The following is a 17,607-nucleotide window of genomic DNA, read 5'->3' on the forward strand; positions in this document are numbered from 1 at the left end:
TTACCATTTCTGAGGATGTTGGAAAACCAGTAAGGATCTTTGCTACAAAGTTTAGCAATGCCATTAGGACCGCGACCTGGGACACAATTTCATTACGTTGTTCTAAGTGGAATGATGTACCTAGTGATGTCATTGCCACTACAAAGGCTCTTTTACAGGTAAGTTTTATACTTTTATTGTATTAATCTCATATGTGTACTTACCATGACTTTTATTGAAAATGTATACACATTTTATTATGGATCTATCCTTGAATGTCGTCAATAAGTACATAAATCGGCAAATACATAACTCATTTAGAGAATATAGATCAGAACTGTATAAGCACTATTGTAGCTTTGAGAATCCTGTAATTTCTCGTGAAAGTCCACCAGACAGGTTAACAAATAAAGAAGATTGGAAGATTCTTTGTGAACGATGGGAGACTCCTGAATGACAAGTAAATTTTATATATTTGTTGTACTTTTTATTTACATAATTGCTTGTACTAATAAATTATAATTTATGTAGGAAAAAAGGGAGAAGAATAAGAAGAGTAGAGAATGTCTCAGTTTCAACCATTATTGTGGGTCGAAATCCTTTCTTCAAGTGCAAAATGAATTGGTATGGTATGATATAAATTCATTATTGTTTTATTCATTTCCCATTGAATGTAAAGAATAATTTTTTTTTATTGAATTACAGACGATCGAGAAGGGTGAAAAAGTAAGCCAAATAGAATTGTTTTACAAAAATCACTTCTCAGAAAAAGATGGGTGGATAAGCGAAGCTGCCAAGCATATGTAAGTTATTTTGTATCATATATGCGCAATTTTATATTAATCCTTATACATAATACATAACCTAAAAAACTATTATAAATATAGTTGGCAATGCAAGAGAAGATTAGAAAGTCATCACAAGTGGGATTGAACCAAAAACAGAGGAAATTATTTGTGAACGGATTTTGGGAAAATGATAAGGCCACACTAAAGGTCTTGGATGGAACCCAAAACCCAATTTAGCTACATCTTCCTCACAAATTGAGAAAGATATTGGGAATAAGTATGAAAAGCTTGAGGCGGAGGTGACAAGCTTAAAGGAGGAAAATGCCATGTTGAAATCAATAGTTTCGGGTTTTCAAGATCAATTAAGTGAAATCACAAGACAGTTAGGTGCACAACAAAAGCAAGGAGATGGACATTCAAACAACTAGGTACGTTATGACAACTTTCAGTTCTTGGTTAGTGGATTTAGAAACTTAAATTGGTTGTTGTGTGGGTATCCTGCAATTATGGTAGCCACTTCAAATACGAGTGTTGTAGTGGATTTAGGAATTTCATTTGTTTGTTTTGTTGCTATCCTGCAGTTATAGTCACTTTCAATATGTGTGTTTTAGTGTACTTGTTGCCACTTTATGGTTTAAATGACGTTTAGGTGGAACTAGGATACCTTTGTAGTTTGGGAGATGTATAGGTTGTAATTGTTTTTTAGATTATCTAGAAGCCTAATTGTGTACTTTAAATGAACTTTATTCTTGGATTTATTTGTAGGGATCCGAGAGTTGAGTTATATGTTTTTAGGACTATCGAATGACGAGTTTAGCCTTCAAAGAAATTTAGGTGGATTTAGAGGGGAAGGATTCACTTTGACGCTTTCTATGCATTTGTTGCTACTTTGTGGTTTAAATGGTGTTTAGGTGGAACTAGGACACGTTTATAGCTTGGGAGGGGAGGGGGATGTATATGTTGTAATTGTGTTTTAGATTATCTTGAAGCCTAATTGTGGACTTTAAAGGAACAAGTTCTTGGCTTATTTATAGGAATCCGATAGTTGTGGAGGTTTAAAGGGCGTTTATCTATTTATTTAAGTAGATTTACAACATGCTCATAATGTGGGGGAGGGGTCACGTCTTAATTATAACCATTTTAATCACTTTTTAGATAGTAAAATTGTTGTTTGTGGTGTTCATGTTTTAATTATGTACATTGACAACTTATTTGTAGCTTGAGAGAGGGATCATTCCTCATAACCATTTTAAACATTTTGTTTTTCCTATTTCAAGTTTTTCGTGTAAATTCTTAAAGATAATTTTTTTTGGAGATTGCAAGAAGATTTTGTGAGATGATTACTTAGTTTGGTTTAGTATCTCACTTATTTTGGCTTATGGTATTTTAGCTTAGGGAAGATTAAACTTTTTTTGTATCAGAGTTTTGTAAGAAGTAAGAAAAGCTCAAATATAATTGTATATATAGTTTTTGTTCATAAAATTTTATAGTTTTTGTATTGAATATTAGTCTTATTTTTAAATATATAAGCTTACTTTTGTTATATTTATTCTCAGTTGATTTGTTTGAAGATTAATTTTTTTTGTGCATAATTAGGTATTAAGAAAATAAAAAAATTGGTTATTTAATTGTTACAAAAAATATAAAAAATTATAATCAACTTATGTCGACGCAAATAAACGTGGGCAGAAATCTAAATATTGAATTGAAAATTTGTTGTTTAGGACTATACTTTTCCCAACAAAAGTTATATTTTGTTGGAAAAAAAATATGCCAACGCAAGCAATTGTATTGCCAAAAATGGGATTTATGTTGACGAAAATCGTTTTCGTCTAGAGGAAGTTCTCCCGACATGGATACGACGATGATTTTGCCGACGCAAAAATATGCGTCTTCATAACCTATCTCGACGTTTATAATATTTTGCCTGACCTTTTTTTTTTGTGGGGAAATGTGAAAATTCTTGTAGTGTTTATTGATTTATGTTATTGTTACTAATTAGTACTTTTTTAAATATGCAGTTTCACTTTTATAGGTTTCTATGATAGTTTAAATACTAATGTAAGAACAAAGCATACAAGATATTTAATTCTATAGTGTTTAATTTAAGGTTAAATATCATTTTTGGTCTTTCAACTTTCATTAAAGTATATTTAGTTTACGAATTTTTGTTGCTAACAACTTAGTCTCCATACTTTCAACGTTGTAGATCTAGTCCTTGGAACTTTAATAAATAATAATTTAGTCCCTATACTTTACGATTTATAATAAATTAGTCCTTATCGTTAGAAATAGTCTTAATATTTAGTAAAAGTTATTACATGTGTAGATCATTAAATTGATATAAAAAAAATCAAATCTTTTATAAACTATAAAGATTGAGCCATTACATAATAAAAGCAAACACTTAATTTTAAAGAGATTTTTCATAATAGGTAATATATAGCTACTTAATAAACTTTAGGTATTAAATTGTTACAAATTTGAAAGTATAAGGACTAAATTATTACCAACTAAAGTTCAAAGATTAAATTGTTACTTTAATAAAAGTTTAGGAACTAAAAATGATTTTTAATCTTAATTCAATGCTATTCTATATAAATACTAAATTGAAGGGACGAAGTATGCAGATATTTAATTTCATATGTGGTACTTAAATGGTATTTTACCAAATTAAATATTTATATGGGAAATTATTTCAAATAAAAAAACTGCTAAAAATATTTATAATTAATAATAAAATATCATTGTCTATCTATGATAGATCGCGATAGACTACTATTTGTGTATATCTGTATCATAATAAATACAGATAGTAGTTTATCGTAGTTTATCATAGATAGATTGTAATATTTTATTATTATTTGTAAATATTTTAGTTTATTTTCCTATATTTGAAAACCGTCCTATTTATATAAACAAAACATCAATGACAAGTAACATATATATAAAAGTTATAAATGTGCATAATTTATTTTAATTACATTTGGTGCCAACATACAGAAAACAAGAATATAGTTTATGGTTAACAAAGTTAAAGATAGTGCTCAATACAAATTAAAAACTGAATAAAACAACCAAATATTATTATCCATAATGTAAAAACGTACATGTACAGTGAAAAAAAATTGCAGAAATGAGCATAAATGCAGTCAAAATAAATTAAACTAGAGATGAACGTTCAGAAAAATCAATAAATAATGCAATAAATGAAAAAAATATGATAGATTTCAATTTGAATATACTTGAACTTAAATTAAAAATTCAGAGTGGTGTAAATTTGAAAGAAAAAAAAGTAGTCAAAATGATTCTGCATTAAGGCCACATTTGCTCCGGGTCTCATTTGATAACTTTTGATATTATTTATTTATGTTCTACATTTATATTGAAACTTGGGCTCCACATATAAATCTATAATAAAATAACGCAATATAATTGATGAATAAAAAGTACTATATTCGATTACATATGAGAATTACATCCTATTGTTATCGTTATCGCTATAATTACCGCTACGACTACCATTATTGTTATTGTTAGGGTTGAAAAAATTATTGATTTTGACATCTTTACTGTTATAATTACCGTTACCATTTGACCCTTAGAAGCAGAGGTAGAAGCAACGGTAATAGTAAACTTGACAAAATTCATAATTTTAAATAAATGCGATCAAAATCAATCCAACTACGTTTATGATTCAAACTCATTACAATTGATCTATCAATAAAATTTATTATGTTTACACTAATTTTCATTATAATTTGATAAAAGTGACCTAATCGTAAAAAAAGTAAACTCTTTGTTAAGGAAAGATACGTCGAATGCAAAAAATAAATTCAAAAAATTATACCAAAAATATAAAAGCAAACTTGCCCTTTTACACATTGGAGGTTTCATTTTCAATGAAAAAAAGGGTTGTTAAGTATGATGAGGGTATTCTAGTAAGTAAAAATTATGGAAAAATCAATGAAATTTTGTGAATAGAAAATAAATTTATATGGGAGTGTTTGATTCGTCAACATGAGTTGAGTTGAGTTAGTATAATATATCAACTCATTGTTTGTTCCACCAACTTTAAATGTTGGTGGAGTTGAGTTGGTATATTTTACCAACTCACCTCAGCTCACCCCAACTCTCCCTTCTTCCCATATTTTTAGTGGCTCTACCCATCGGCCACTGTTAACTTTTGACTCTGGCAGTCACCTCCGACTACAATCTCCAGCGAAAATTATCTTCGATTATCAACTTTGACGACTACTTTCGCCCAACCAACTTCAAGATTTGAAAACCATCTCCAATCACAAACTTCGACAACCAAATCCAACACACTTTCATGTAACCAACTTCAGGCTCCGACAACCACCTCCGACTACAAACTCCAGTAAATACTACAAGAAAACTAACTTCTGCCGACGCCACATTTCGTTGAAAAAGTGTGAAAAATTCTTCGGGAGAGCCTCTCTCGACAAATAAATAGTCGTCGGGAGAAATCCGTCGGGAGAGGATCTCGGGAATTATGGGGGAACTCCCGACGCACATGTAGGGTGTCGGGAGTTCTCCCATAACTCTCGACGCCGTTCAGGCATCGGGTGTTCACCCATAACCCCCGACGCCATTTGTGCGTCGTTCCACCATAACTCCCGACGCCATTTTGAAGTGCGTCGGGAGATCCTATATGCGTGGGGAGTATTAAAATTTAATATATCGTTTGTAATTTTTTAAAATTTGATCTGAAAACCTGTAAAACATATTAAACCAAATAAAGATTCACATAATTAAAAAAACGAAAATGAAGTCCATATTATAACACGTAAATTAAAAATTACAATATCCAAACGAAGTCGATATTAGAATTTCATAAACATTCATATCACAAATACATAAAAGAAATAAAATCAAAACAACTTCTAGAACACGTCTCGAACACAGCATCTTTAACAATTGTCCCAGCTCATCTCAGAACAGCATTCTACAATAAAACAAAAACATTGAAATTTTATATCGAAACATCCACAACACGTTCAAACTTCAATACGGGTGGTAATGAAACTCTACCCACCCCCCACAACAAACATATAACCTCCCGAACATAAAAAACATACACAACGCCTCAAGAATGACCAACACGCATAAAACTCAAATTTGTCCCCAAAATGGTTTATCTCAATCTCCTCCCCCCCACACCACAACACATTAAACTTCGTAAACATTCATAAATACACAAAATAGCCAAGTTCAAGAACAAGACGAGTGTAATGAAACTCTACCCACCCCCCACGACAAACATGGAACCTCCCGAATATCAAAAACACACAAAACGAGTAAACAATGACCAACACACATAAAACTAAAATTCGTCCCCAAAATTGTTTATCTCAACATCCCCCTCCCCTCCCCCCTCCCCCCCCCCCCCCCCCCCCCCCCCCGCCACAACACATTAAAACTTCGTAAACATTCATAAATACACAAAATAGGCAAGGTCAAGGATAAGACGAGTGTAATGAAACTCTACCCACCCCCCACGACAAACATGGAACCTCCCAAACATAAAAAATACACAAAACGAGTAAACAATGACCAACACACATAAAACTCAAATTCATCCTCAAAATGGTTTATCTCAACCCCCCCCCCCCCCTGTTGACTCAAGAGGTATGAATGATATTAAATGCTCAAAATGATGCGATACTACTTCTATTTATGCGTCAATTAGGAATATTCATGTAGTATGCTCTGCATTATCACAAGTTTCCTTACGATGGAGCCAAGTATAATTCCACTGCAAGTTTCTTGGTATGATCTGAGGTCGAACACGGGGAACTGATCTTCGGTTATTGCAGTATGTTCATGGTATATGCAACCAGGTTTTCAATTCTTTATAAAGGGGTTTGTATAGGTATGTAAATTACGGTAAAGTAAAGGTAAGCAGTAAAGATGCGATAAAACATAAAAATACAATAAACCTAAGCTAGATGTTACAAGATACAGACTTCATGTATAAGATGCTAGGATTAATGTTGACTGTAAAGGTTGTGTAAAGATGTGGGATATGGCGACAAGTCTTATAAACATAATAGAAAGAGAAATATAAGTATTATAAACAACGCAAGTTCTTAATTGGATTGAAGGTAAAAATACTGTTCCGCTCTTCTCTTGGTGTACACCTCTCAGTGATCGGCCATGTTCCCCACATGTCTGTGGTGAAACAGAGTTTAATGTAATGAATGCAAGGTTGCTTCCATGTCTGGAAGTACTACTCGCTTTAGTTAACGCACTCTTCTGACCCTCTCTCGATAGATCAGAATGACATCTTCACTTCTACTCTCACAGGTGAAGATGTCGTCTAGCATGCTTTAGCTAAACGCATCTTATAACTTTAATACAACTTAAGTTCTTGGTGATTCATATTGCTCATCAGGAGGTTAAGAAAACATCATAAAGAAAGTGACTAACGGGTGAATGGAAATAGACAAAAAATGGTAGATGGAATCTATCAAAACATTTAATATTTCTACTAAGCTTTGATACATGATTTGTGAATGAAGAGGTAAAGAAAATATGAAATACAATGAAAGAGAGATAGAACAGATACAAACAAGTGCCAACGTCTTGGCACAGATTCGATGGAGATCTGCTTGTCGAATTGGATGGTTTCGTTGGCAGGAAGAGCTTCCCTCTCAGGCTTGCTCCACCGGTAGCAGGGATCTCTGCACAGAGCTTCGATTGGGTGTATAGCAGGTCAGATCTGAGATTCACCTTCGGCCTTATCTCGTTCTCTTCTCGGATTTCTTCTCTTTAGCACTCAGCTCAACCTTTTCTCTCTAAAATCTTACAGCACTTTAGCCCCGTATCCAGTAGCATACTTTTCTCTGAAATCAATGGGGTATTTATAGGAGTAGATCCTTGACTCCGGCCTTGTGGTCCCCACTTGATGGTTATGGTAATTCCGCAGATGGAAGGATATTATTCCTTCAGTTATGCAATCAAACCATCAATTCTGCACAACCGTTAGTTGTACACATGTCGCAATCCTCCGCTCTCGCGTTGCTCAGTTGTATCTTTCGATCATAGGTTCGCATGCGATGTTTGTTTTTATTACCGCATGCGGTCGAAGCATGGCTCTGGACCGACTGTCACCTTGCACCGTCACTTCGATAATCGTCTCTTCATGGTTGATCGACGGGCGCAATTGTGACATAGATGCGGTTTCTCATGAGCCTTGAGCGCAAGCGGTGACTTGGTCTCCTGCAAAACAGAGTAAAGTTTGACTTGTCATCCATCTTTTTGGCGTTAGTGGTTGTAATTGCAAATATTTATAATTATTGTCATACTAGGCTAATTTTCATACAATTGGCGCATAATTACTAATTTTTTACCGCAATATCTAGATAAGGTAGCATAAATAACTTGTATTTCTACAAGTTATCACACCACAACACATTAAACATTGTAAACATTCATAAATACACAAGATAGCCAAGTTCAAGGACGGGGGTAATGAAACTCTACCCACCCACCACGACAAACATGGAACCTCATGGAACCTCCTGAACATCAAAAACATACAAAACGAGTAAACAATGACCAACATACATAAAACTCAAATTTATCCCCAAAATGGTTTAACCCAATCTCACCCCCCCCCCCCCAAACACATTAAACTTCGTAAACATTCATAAATACACAAGATAGCCAACAAAAAACACATCAAAATCCAATTGTTTGACTACCATAACTACAGGATAGCCAACAATTCTTTAATTATCATAAAGCTACTTAAGACATCACTACTTTGCTACCCTAACTACAGGATAGTAACATATTAGACAACTAAATAATGTAGTAATCATACCTAATTTGATGGGTCTCCTCTATGTGATCGTATCATGTCTTCAATCATTTTTTTCATTTCTTCCATTTGTCTTGCATGATTCTCTTGCATTTTTTTCTGAACGTCTTCAAGTTCTTTAATCCTCAACTGAGACTGTTGGAAATTGACTCTCAATTCCTCCATTCCCGCCTCCGTTTCTTGAGTAGATGACGAGCTTGATGAGATGCTACTCCTTCTTGACTTAGGCTTAGGGCCCCAACCTAGGCCTTTTGAATATCTGGGTCGTCTACCCAAAACCGTCTCATAGATTTCATCCCCCGTTAGTGGTTGAGAACCTTCTAGAGTGGGGCTGGATTGTAATTCCAACATTTGATGCTAGACATAATAATTAAATGGGTAAGAACGAACGACTAAAGTTAAAAGTGAAAAAAAAAAAACACGATAGTAAAGTAAAAAAATGTTACATGTGCATTTTCAGCTGCCTCGTTCACAAACTTGCCACCTTTAGAGTGTGTTTCTCTAAATAGGTCAACACATCCTATTTCTCGACCCTCCTTTGCCTGCAACTCTGCCTGAATTTACAGGAATGACTTCGATCCACCTACATAGTCGAACGGTAATTTACTTCTATTCTTCTTGTTCGTCACAAATATTTCCTACATTTGAAGAAAAAAATATGTCAATAGTGTGATGTATTAGTAAATACAGCAAATGATACACGCCATAAATATTTTACTTGAAACGCTTCACTCTCGAAGCGGTCACACAAAAAGTACCAATCTTCTGGCCTATTTTTAAGCCAACTAGGCAAATTGGCACATGCTTGCTGAGGATCTCCACATTTTCTGTAATGTTTGTGCAAATCTGCACTAAATTCTTTGAAGGAGTTTTGCATTTGATGTTCTATAAAACGATTAAGTCATTGACTGGACAGATCAAGTTCAAAATGAGCCTGCAAAAGAGGGAGGAAAGAATTAGCATAGATGATGTTCATGACTGTAAAAGAATAAACTTATAATTACTTACCAATAATTGACTCTTAGCCAATTCTATGAACTCGTTTAGAACCTCAGCAAAAGTATGACAACGTATTGGAAATGCCGATCTCATGGCGACGCTGATCGCATTACTAAATCGTACCGAATGTTGAGATATCGGTTTCGTCTTCCCCTCATTTATCACGATTATATATTTTTGGACGTATTTTTCCAACTTGATATTCTGCGAATGCTCTCGTTTCTTCCGATTGGATGCTGAGCTACTATCTGAAGAATGAAAATTTTAAAACAGTTTATGATGTATTTCAGTTAAGTTAACACAATATATTTCAAAATATACTAACCTGAAGTACCACCCACAGAAGATATCGTGTTGCCTAGATATATCTCCTGGAATTCTTCATCAGCCTCCTGTTGCCTATTAGGGGTTGACATCGTATCTATACAAACACAAAAAAGAGAAAACAATATTAAATTAACAATAAATATGTGTAAGCTAGAGAAAAAGAGAATTGAGTAGATACATCATTACTCATCATCGTAATCTAATTCAAATTATTCATCAGCACTTGAACTGTCATTGGGAGATAATTTTTCTTCATCATCATTGTTTATGAAGTCATGATCGCCATGTACAATAATTGATCTTTCCACAACTGTAGGATCAACGTCAACTCTGCATAAAGTAACCTCCTCAATGGTTTCATCCACTCGGACGTCACCAACAATTTCTAGTAAATCTAATTGTGCGTTTTCAACATCATCCACTTCCGATATATCCCATATTCGTTTATTTTGGACTACTTGAACAACTTTCCAATTGCTACCATGTTTAATGTCATCAATGTAAAAGACTTGTTATGCTTGGATAGCAAAGATGAAAGGCTCATCGACATACCAAAAGTGTGATGTATTGATCGATTTGTATCCTAAATCCACATGTGTTCTATTACTTTTGTTGTTATCTGTGTGAAACCATCTACACTTCAACAAGAAAACGCAACTTCTGTTCGCATATTGGAAATCTAATACTTCGTCTACAACACCATAGAAATTGTTATCCACGCTTGTGTTCTCACTGATCTCCCCAGCCACTAGGACTCCACTATTTTGTGTAGCTCGATGATTATCACGCTCTACAATGTGAAACCGTACCCCATTAACAATGCATTCAATGTAAGAGCGCACTTTAGACGAAGGTCCCATTGCAAGTGAAAAGAAATCATCGGAGAATGTACCAATGTGCAATACGCTTTTTCTCCGCTAATAGCGTCCGTAAAGTTGACGCCCCTAATGGTCGTACCCTCTGCCTAAATAATTCAAATTCACCAAATATCTCGTGATCGAGAATGTTAACATCATTTCGTTCATCTCTATTGAATCTCGTTTCAATCCCACTTAGATATCGCGAGCAGAAGTTTCATGATTCATTCATTGCATATGCTTCCGCTATAGACTCCTTGGGACGTGCTTTGTTCCGTACAAATTGTTTTAATGTTCGTAAACTTCTTTCAATAGGATACATCCAACAGTAACTAACTGGACCCACCACTTTGGTTTCATATGGTAGATGAACTGTCAGGTGTACCATTACATCGAAAAATGTAGGTGAGAATATTCTCTCCAATTTAAAAAGTATGACTATGATGTCTGCTTGTAGTCTGTTCAAATCACTTACACATATTGTCTTTGCACATAAGTCGCAAAAGAATGTACACAACTCGACAATAGTAGTGGATACATTCTTCGGTAGGTATGCTCGAATACCAATAGGGAATAGTCTTTGAAGCAACACATAACAGTCGTGTGTTTTCAGCCCCAAAATTTTTCCATCTTTGTCATTCACACATCGTGATATGTTAGATATGAATCCATCAGGGAATTTCACTGATTTCAAATACTTACAAAACGAAATTTGTTCACCATTTGTTAATGTGTATGCTGCATGTGGTTTTACAAATATGTTATCGACCTGTATCAAGTGTAGGTCCTTTCTTATCTTCAAATCTTGTAAATCTAATCGAGCGTTCGTTGTATCCTTTATCTTTCCTTCAATATTTAATAATGTGCTCACCAAACTGTCGCATATGTTTTTATCAATATTCATTACATCCAATTTATGTCGTAACAATAGTCTAGACCAATATGGAAGTTGGAAAAAAATACTTTTTTTAGTCCAGTTTAGAATTCACTTTCTTTTTTTATCTTGCTTTGATGGATGTCTGCTAAGCATATAAAAGTTTAGCGTATTTATTTGTTGTAATATCTCTTTTCCATTCATTACGACTGGTGGAGGTCTACTTCAACTTTTCCATCATGTTGTCTACTTCCACGCCAACTATGATTCTTTGGAAGATAATGTCCAAAGTTCCCCTTACTATACGGGGGGGGGGAGGGGCAGAGCACTAAGAAAGAGAAAGCGTTATCACTATACGAAATTCAGCTGCGGTTAGCACGCTAAGATCAACCACTTGGAGAACATGGAGCCTTTCTTTCTCGTTATGGATTCCGATTCATGTGGTCGTTCTCTGTTGCATTGGTGTTTTCACTCACCACTCTCCACCATAACAAAATGTTTCCACTATATCTCAGGAGTCGCCATAAATAATATTTTCCCTCTTATCCCAAAAGACGAGTTATCTTCTTTGCATATTGGACATGCTTGATAACCTTTTGTACTCCACCCAGATAAGTCACGTACGCAGGGAAGTCATTAATCATCCATAATAAGGTAGCATATAGTTGAAAAAACTCACCAGCAACAGAATCATAAGTTCGCACACCAATTGTCCACAACTCTTTCAACTCTTCAATCAACAGTTGCAAGTAAACATCAATTTTCTTTCCAGGAGATTTTGGACCAGGTATGAGCAAAAACATGAAAAAGTTTGTTTCCTTCATACATTTCTAAGGAGGCAAATTATAAGAAATTATCACCATAGGCCACATACTATAAGAAGTGCTCATATTTCCAAATGGATTGAAGCCATCTAAAGCTAATCCCGAACATTTTGAGGATCTAAAACGAAATGAGGGGATTTATGATCAAAATGTTTCCACCCCTCTGCATTAGCTGAATGTCGCAATACATCCTCCATTTCAACTCGCTTATCTTTATGCTATCTCATGTCAGAAGTGCCTTCTTTTGATGCAAACAATCGTTTTAATCTCGGTATCAATGGAAAATGGCGCAATACCTTATGTGGTATTTTTTTACCCTTGCCATCATTAACTTTGTACCGAGACTCACCACAAATAGGGCATTATTGCAAATCTGCAAATTCTTTCCAATACAATACACAATCATATTTTCACGCATGAATAGACTCATAACCTAGGCCTAAATCACGTAATTTTCGCTTGGCTTTATAAAAGGAAGTAGGTATAGAGGTGCCAGCTGGAAACGCTGCTTTTAACAATTCCAGCAACATGTCAAACGATTTGTTACTCCAGCCATTCAGTACTTTGATATGCATCAACTTCACTAAAAAGTTCAAGGACAAAAATTGCGAACACCCAGGGTATAATTCATTACGTGTTTCGGTCATTAAATCCTCGAATAAGTTCATGGTATCTCTTTCTTGACCATTAAAGGACATTTCATTCTCAATCCTTCCTTCATTTGCATTTTCGTTTTCAATTGGAACTTGTAAATCGTTTATAAGATTCAACATCTCATTTTCTTCGACAGCATTACTCTCTATACTATCTACTTTAATATCCTATATTGAATAACTCGTACGACTTCTAGATAAGTTTATTGGCTCTCCATGATATACCCATTCACAATATGAAGGAGATATTCCATATGTTAATAGATGTCGTTCCACAATATCTATCTTTTCCCAAATTGAATTCATACAATTCTTGCATGGACATCTTATTCGTCTGGAATCATTAACATGAAATCTTGCCATATCTAAGAACTGTGATACTCCTTCTCTATACTCCACTGATAACTTATTCCTTAGTTTAATCCATTCTTTATTCATCCTTAAAAATAAATATTTTCTAACCAACTTGTAATCCAAAATAATAACCTGGATTAAAGGATAAAGTACAAAGTATTATTAAGCATTGAGTTTCATAATTTTCATTTTTAAGGAAAAATAAACACATAGGTCCCTAGACCGTTTAAATTGTCTTAACAACTTTCAAATGTTTTATTTAGTACGTCTCCAAGCTTTCAATTTTGTGTCTAATATAGGCCTTTCATCTATTCAACATCTTATAAAATTTACAAGCCTACTGGACACAAAATTTAAAGTTCAATTTTCTATTAGACACAAAATTTAGTTTTATGTCTAGTAGATTCTTTAAATTTTTTTAAAATATTAAATGTGTTAGGGACCTATTAAGTACCAAATTGGAGGTTTAAAGATTTATTTTATATTTTTTAGATTAATATACGCCTTTCATCTATTCAACATCTTCAAAGTGTTAAATTATGCATGCTTAGGCTCCAAATAAACCAGCATCATATCATTAGAATTTTATAATGTTTATGTCACACCCCGCACTAGATTACCCTCCTAACCTAGACGGAATGGTGACTGCAGTAGTTACCAACCCTTTTGCTAGCACTTACTGCCTAACTTACCTTAAAATAATATTCAAACCCTAAATACATACATAATAATACAGACCTTAACACATTTACATTACAGGGTTTCGCAGCATTGCTTTTACATAGATAATACAACCTAGTGAGCCCTATTAAGAATACTAGTCACTAGACAGACACATGTGTACTAACTAATACAGGTCTTCAATTACGCTTCCTTCAACCTGTTTCTTTGAGTGGCAGAGCAGCAGCAGAATAATCCTTTGGGAACTGACCGCTACCTGAAAGAAAACATTTGAAGACGTGAGCTAGAAGCCCAGTGAGTGACTTAATAAAATATAAATCTCATGCTCAAAACCGAAAGCTTGGAATCACAATACTGAAACTAAAGTATACCAAACAAACGTGTACATAAAACCTTTAAAATCATTTCATTTGAAACTTGAAACTTAGTTGAGAATGAACATTTATTGCTCTAATTCCCAACGCCAAACCATGGTCGTATAAAACCTCTACTTCGACCTGTTCACATTAAACTATGGCTAAGAGATATCCCTACGTCGATTTCTTTCAATATATCGATGGGCATCTCAAGCAATTTCCTTAAAACATTAGCATTGATAACCACTCTTAAACACCATTAAAGATCATTATTCTCTAGTTGAGAACGGGCATAAATCGCTCTAGCTCTCAACGTCTGTTATTGACCAAGAGACCCATATTTCAGCCTCCTTTTGTTGGTGTATGGCCTAGGAGATCCATACTTGGCCTCTTCTTCAAAACTACCCACGTGTACGTGGAGGTTTCTATGTACCGTCAACACCTTAGGTACATTTATTCATATACCTTTCTTACCTTCAGTACTCCTCTTCATTGTGTTTAGGAATATCAACGTATGTACTTTAGCAATCTTAGGTATATAAACATAGCACACCAATCTTAGTTTCAACCCTAACGCATGCTTTATACTCTGTAAAATAAGTTGGCTTAAATCGTGTTGAATTAGCCTGTAAAACTATTAGCATGTGTTAGATATGGAAAACATACTTGGAAAACTCATATATTAGTAACATCAGCGTTGATAAACATTCATAAGCATTAGCAATTCCAAACTATCCTTCTAGTCTATGAGAAGATACGACTACCTTTATCCTTAGTTGAGAGTGAACTACTAAATCTAACCCTCAACGTCAACCTTAGCCGGGGAGAACTCTTTTGTTCAATCCCTCGACGTCGTATTACCTACGTGCACGTGGTTATAACTAAGTACCGTCGTACCTTATGTACCTAACTAGGATACCTTCTCATTGTCTTTTAGTATCCTCAGGTACTTGACTAGGATACCTTCTCATTGTCCTTCAGTATCCTTAGGTACTTGACTAGGATACCTTCTCATTGTCCTTCAGTATCCTTGGGTATTTCTACTCAAATACTTTCTCAAACATCCTTCAGTATCGAGCTGTTAAGATACCTTCTCAAATGTTCTTCAGTATCAAGTTGGTCCGGTACCTTCTCTATTGTTCTTCGGTACCAATTTGGTCAGATACTTTTTCAAATGTCCTTCGGTATTTGGTTGGGTGGATACCTTCTCATATGTCCTTCGATATCGCGTTTTAAGTAAAACTAGTCATAAACATTTAGTTGAACACTAAGGCTTAGTGCTCAAATCATCATACTAGTTCATCCATCATACTAGTTTATCATAAAAATGGAGTTACTTAAACATGCTGAAAGTATTTGGAAAAGATAACATATTTACATCATATCAATTCCGAGGAGATAACATTTACAACTGGTTCCACTATCCCCTTGACTTATGAAAATGATGATTTAATTCCGAAGCGTGTGGTCTATGATCATATATATCGAAGTATTATGAAATACGGTGAAATGGTAGACACCAATTTAGTAACTCAACTTACAATCCGAGTCTACATGGACAGCAATAATACGGGTGGTCAAAATAGGGATGGTCCTTCCCTAACTGAAGATGAAAGAGAACGCATGCTTTTATCAATCTTTGAAGCCGAATTGAGTGAGCATGAGAGACAGTTTTACAAATACGTTGCTTGGCACTTCATTTAAACACTTAGCATGAGAATAACTTCAAAGAAATATAGTTTCCAACACTTAGCATGAGAAATAACTTCAAGGAAACCATAGTTTCTAAATCATTAAAACATTAATTCATCATATAGTCACTCACAATTCGTTGACCTCTTAACGGGTTATACGCCTCTTCTAGCTCTTCTTAGCCTAAAAAGATATAATTCCCGGTTAAACTACTTAGAATTCTTAGCAAAATACCTCAAATAGTTCATTTACTAATGGAACTTTCATCATCAAAGATTGCCTTACTAGCGAGATCCCCATGGGCGACACCAGCGAGATCCCCTAGAGCGACACCAGCGAGATCTCCATGAGAGATACCAGTGAGATCTCCATGAGCGAAACCAGCAAGATCTCCATGAGCGACACCAACAAGATCCCCTAGAGCAACACCAACGATACTCATTACCAGCGACGCCAGCGATACCAGCCTAAATTCTTAGCGAGATTTCCTTCATTAGTGAGATCCTCTTCACAAAAATTAGCGAGATCTCCTTCATTAGCAAGACCCTCTTCACAAAATTAGCAAGATCTCCTTCATTAGCAAGATTCTCTTCACAAAATCTCGCTATAATCTCCACGGTGAGTTGTTTGTTTATTCTTCCCAAGCAGCTGTCTGCTTATGCACAGGTTCTCTGTTACAATTTTAAAAATTCATAACTCAAAATTCAGACCTCTTTTGAAGAAACTTCCTTCTACAAACATGTTTAGAATTGAGTTAATTTCTTATCTTAAAATTTCAGCCACAAATTCCTTATAATTTGGCCCAGAGATCCCAATCTTTACCTCGGGTCCTGATTAACCTGAGATTTTGTCTCTTCTGTAATTTCATCACTTTCCATTCTTCTTCTCCTGCCATCTTTCTCCGGCAAGACAACTTTGAAATCTAGATTCTCCCAGCTTTCAAATGGCACTGCTTTCACTAAATTTTCTCATGTAGATTGCCAAAACCAAACTTTCGAAGTTTCTTTCCCTTTTAATCTTCCTGTCGCTTCCCAAATTCAAGGATAAATCGCCACGTGTCAAACTAATAAGTGAACTTCCTTATTTTGTGTTTTCCTTTTTCTTTCTCTACAACTTTTTAAAATAATATGGATTTTCACTTATATGATATTTAATATATATTCCTTTAGCCAAACATGCTTGTTTAGGACACTTTAAATTCTAGGTTTACACTTAGCTACACAAGAGCTTATTTCTCCTTGCTTCCAGCCTCTAACCCTCCTAAAACATGGTTTCATTTAACTTATTAGGAGACATCTCATTACTTACTCTTACTTAAAGTAATTAGGGTTCAGGCTTTACAGTTTATCTCTAACGAATTATGACATGTTTGTT

The 17,607-nt window shown here is 34.7% G+C and overlaps 1 pseudogene; it reads right to left on the minus strand.

The window, feature by feature from the left end:
* Window positions 1-8,302: 8,302 nt before the first annotated feature.
* On the minus strand, window positions 8,303-16,675 carry LOC150034582 (uncharacterized; annotated as a pseudogene).
* Window positions 16,676-17,607: the final 932 nt, after the last annotated feature.

Source organism: Benincasa hispida, chromosome 8 (genome assembly GCF_027475165.1).
Source record: "Benincasa hispida cultivar pf3 chromosome 8, pf3_genome.v1.1, whole genome shotgun sequence".
Lineage (NCBI taxonomy): Eukaryota > Viridiplantae > Streptophyta > Magnoliopsida > Cucurbitales > Cucurbitaceae > Benincasa > Benincasa hispida.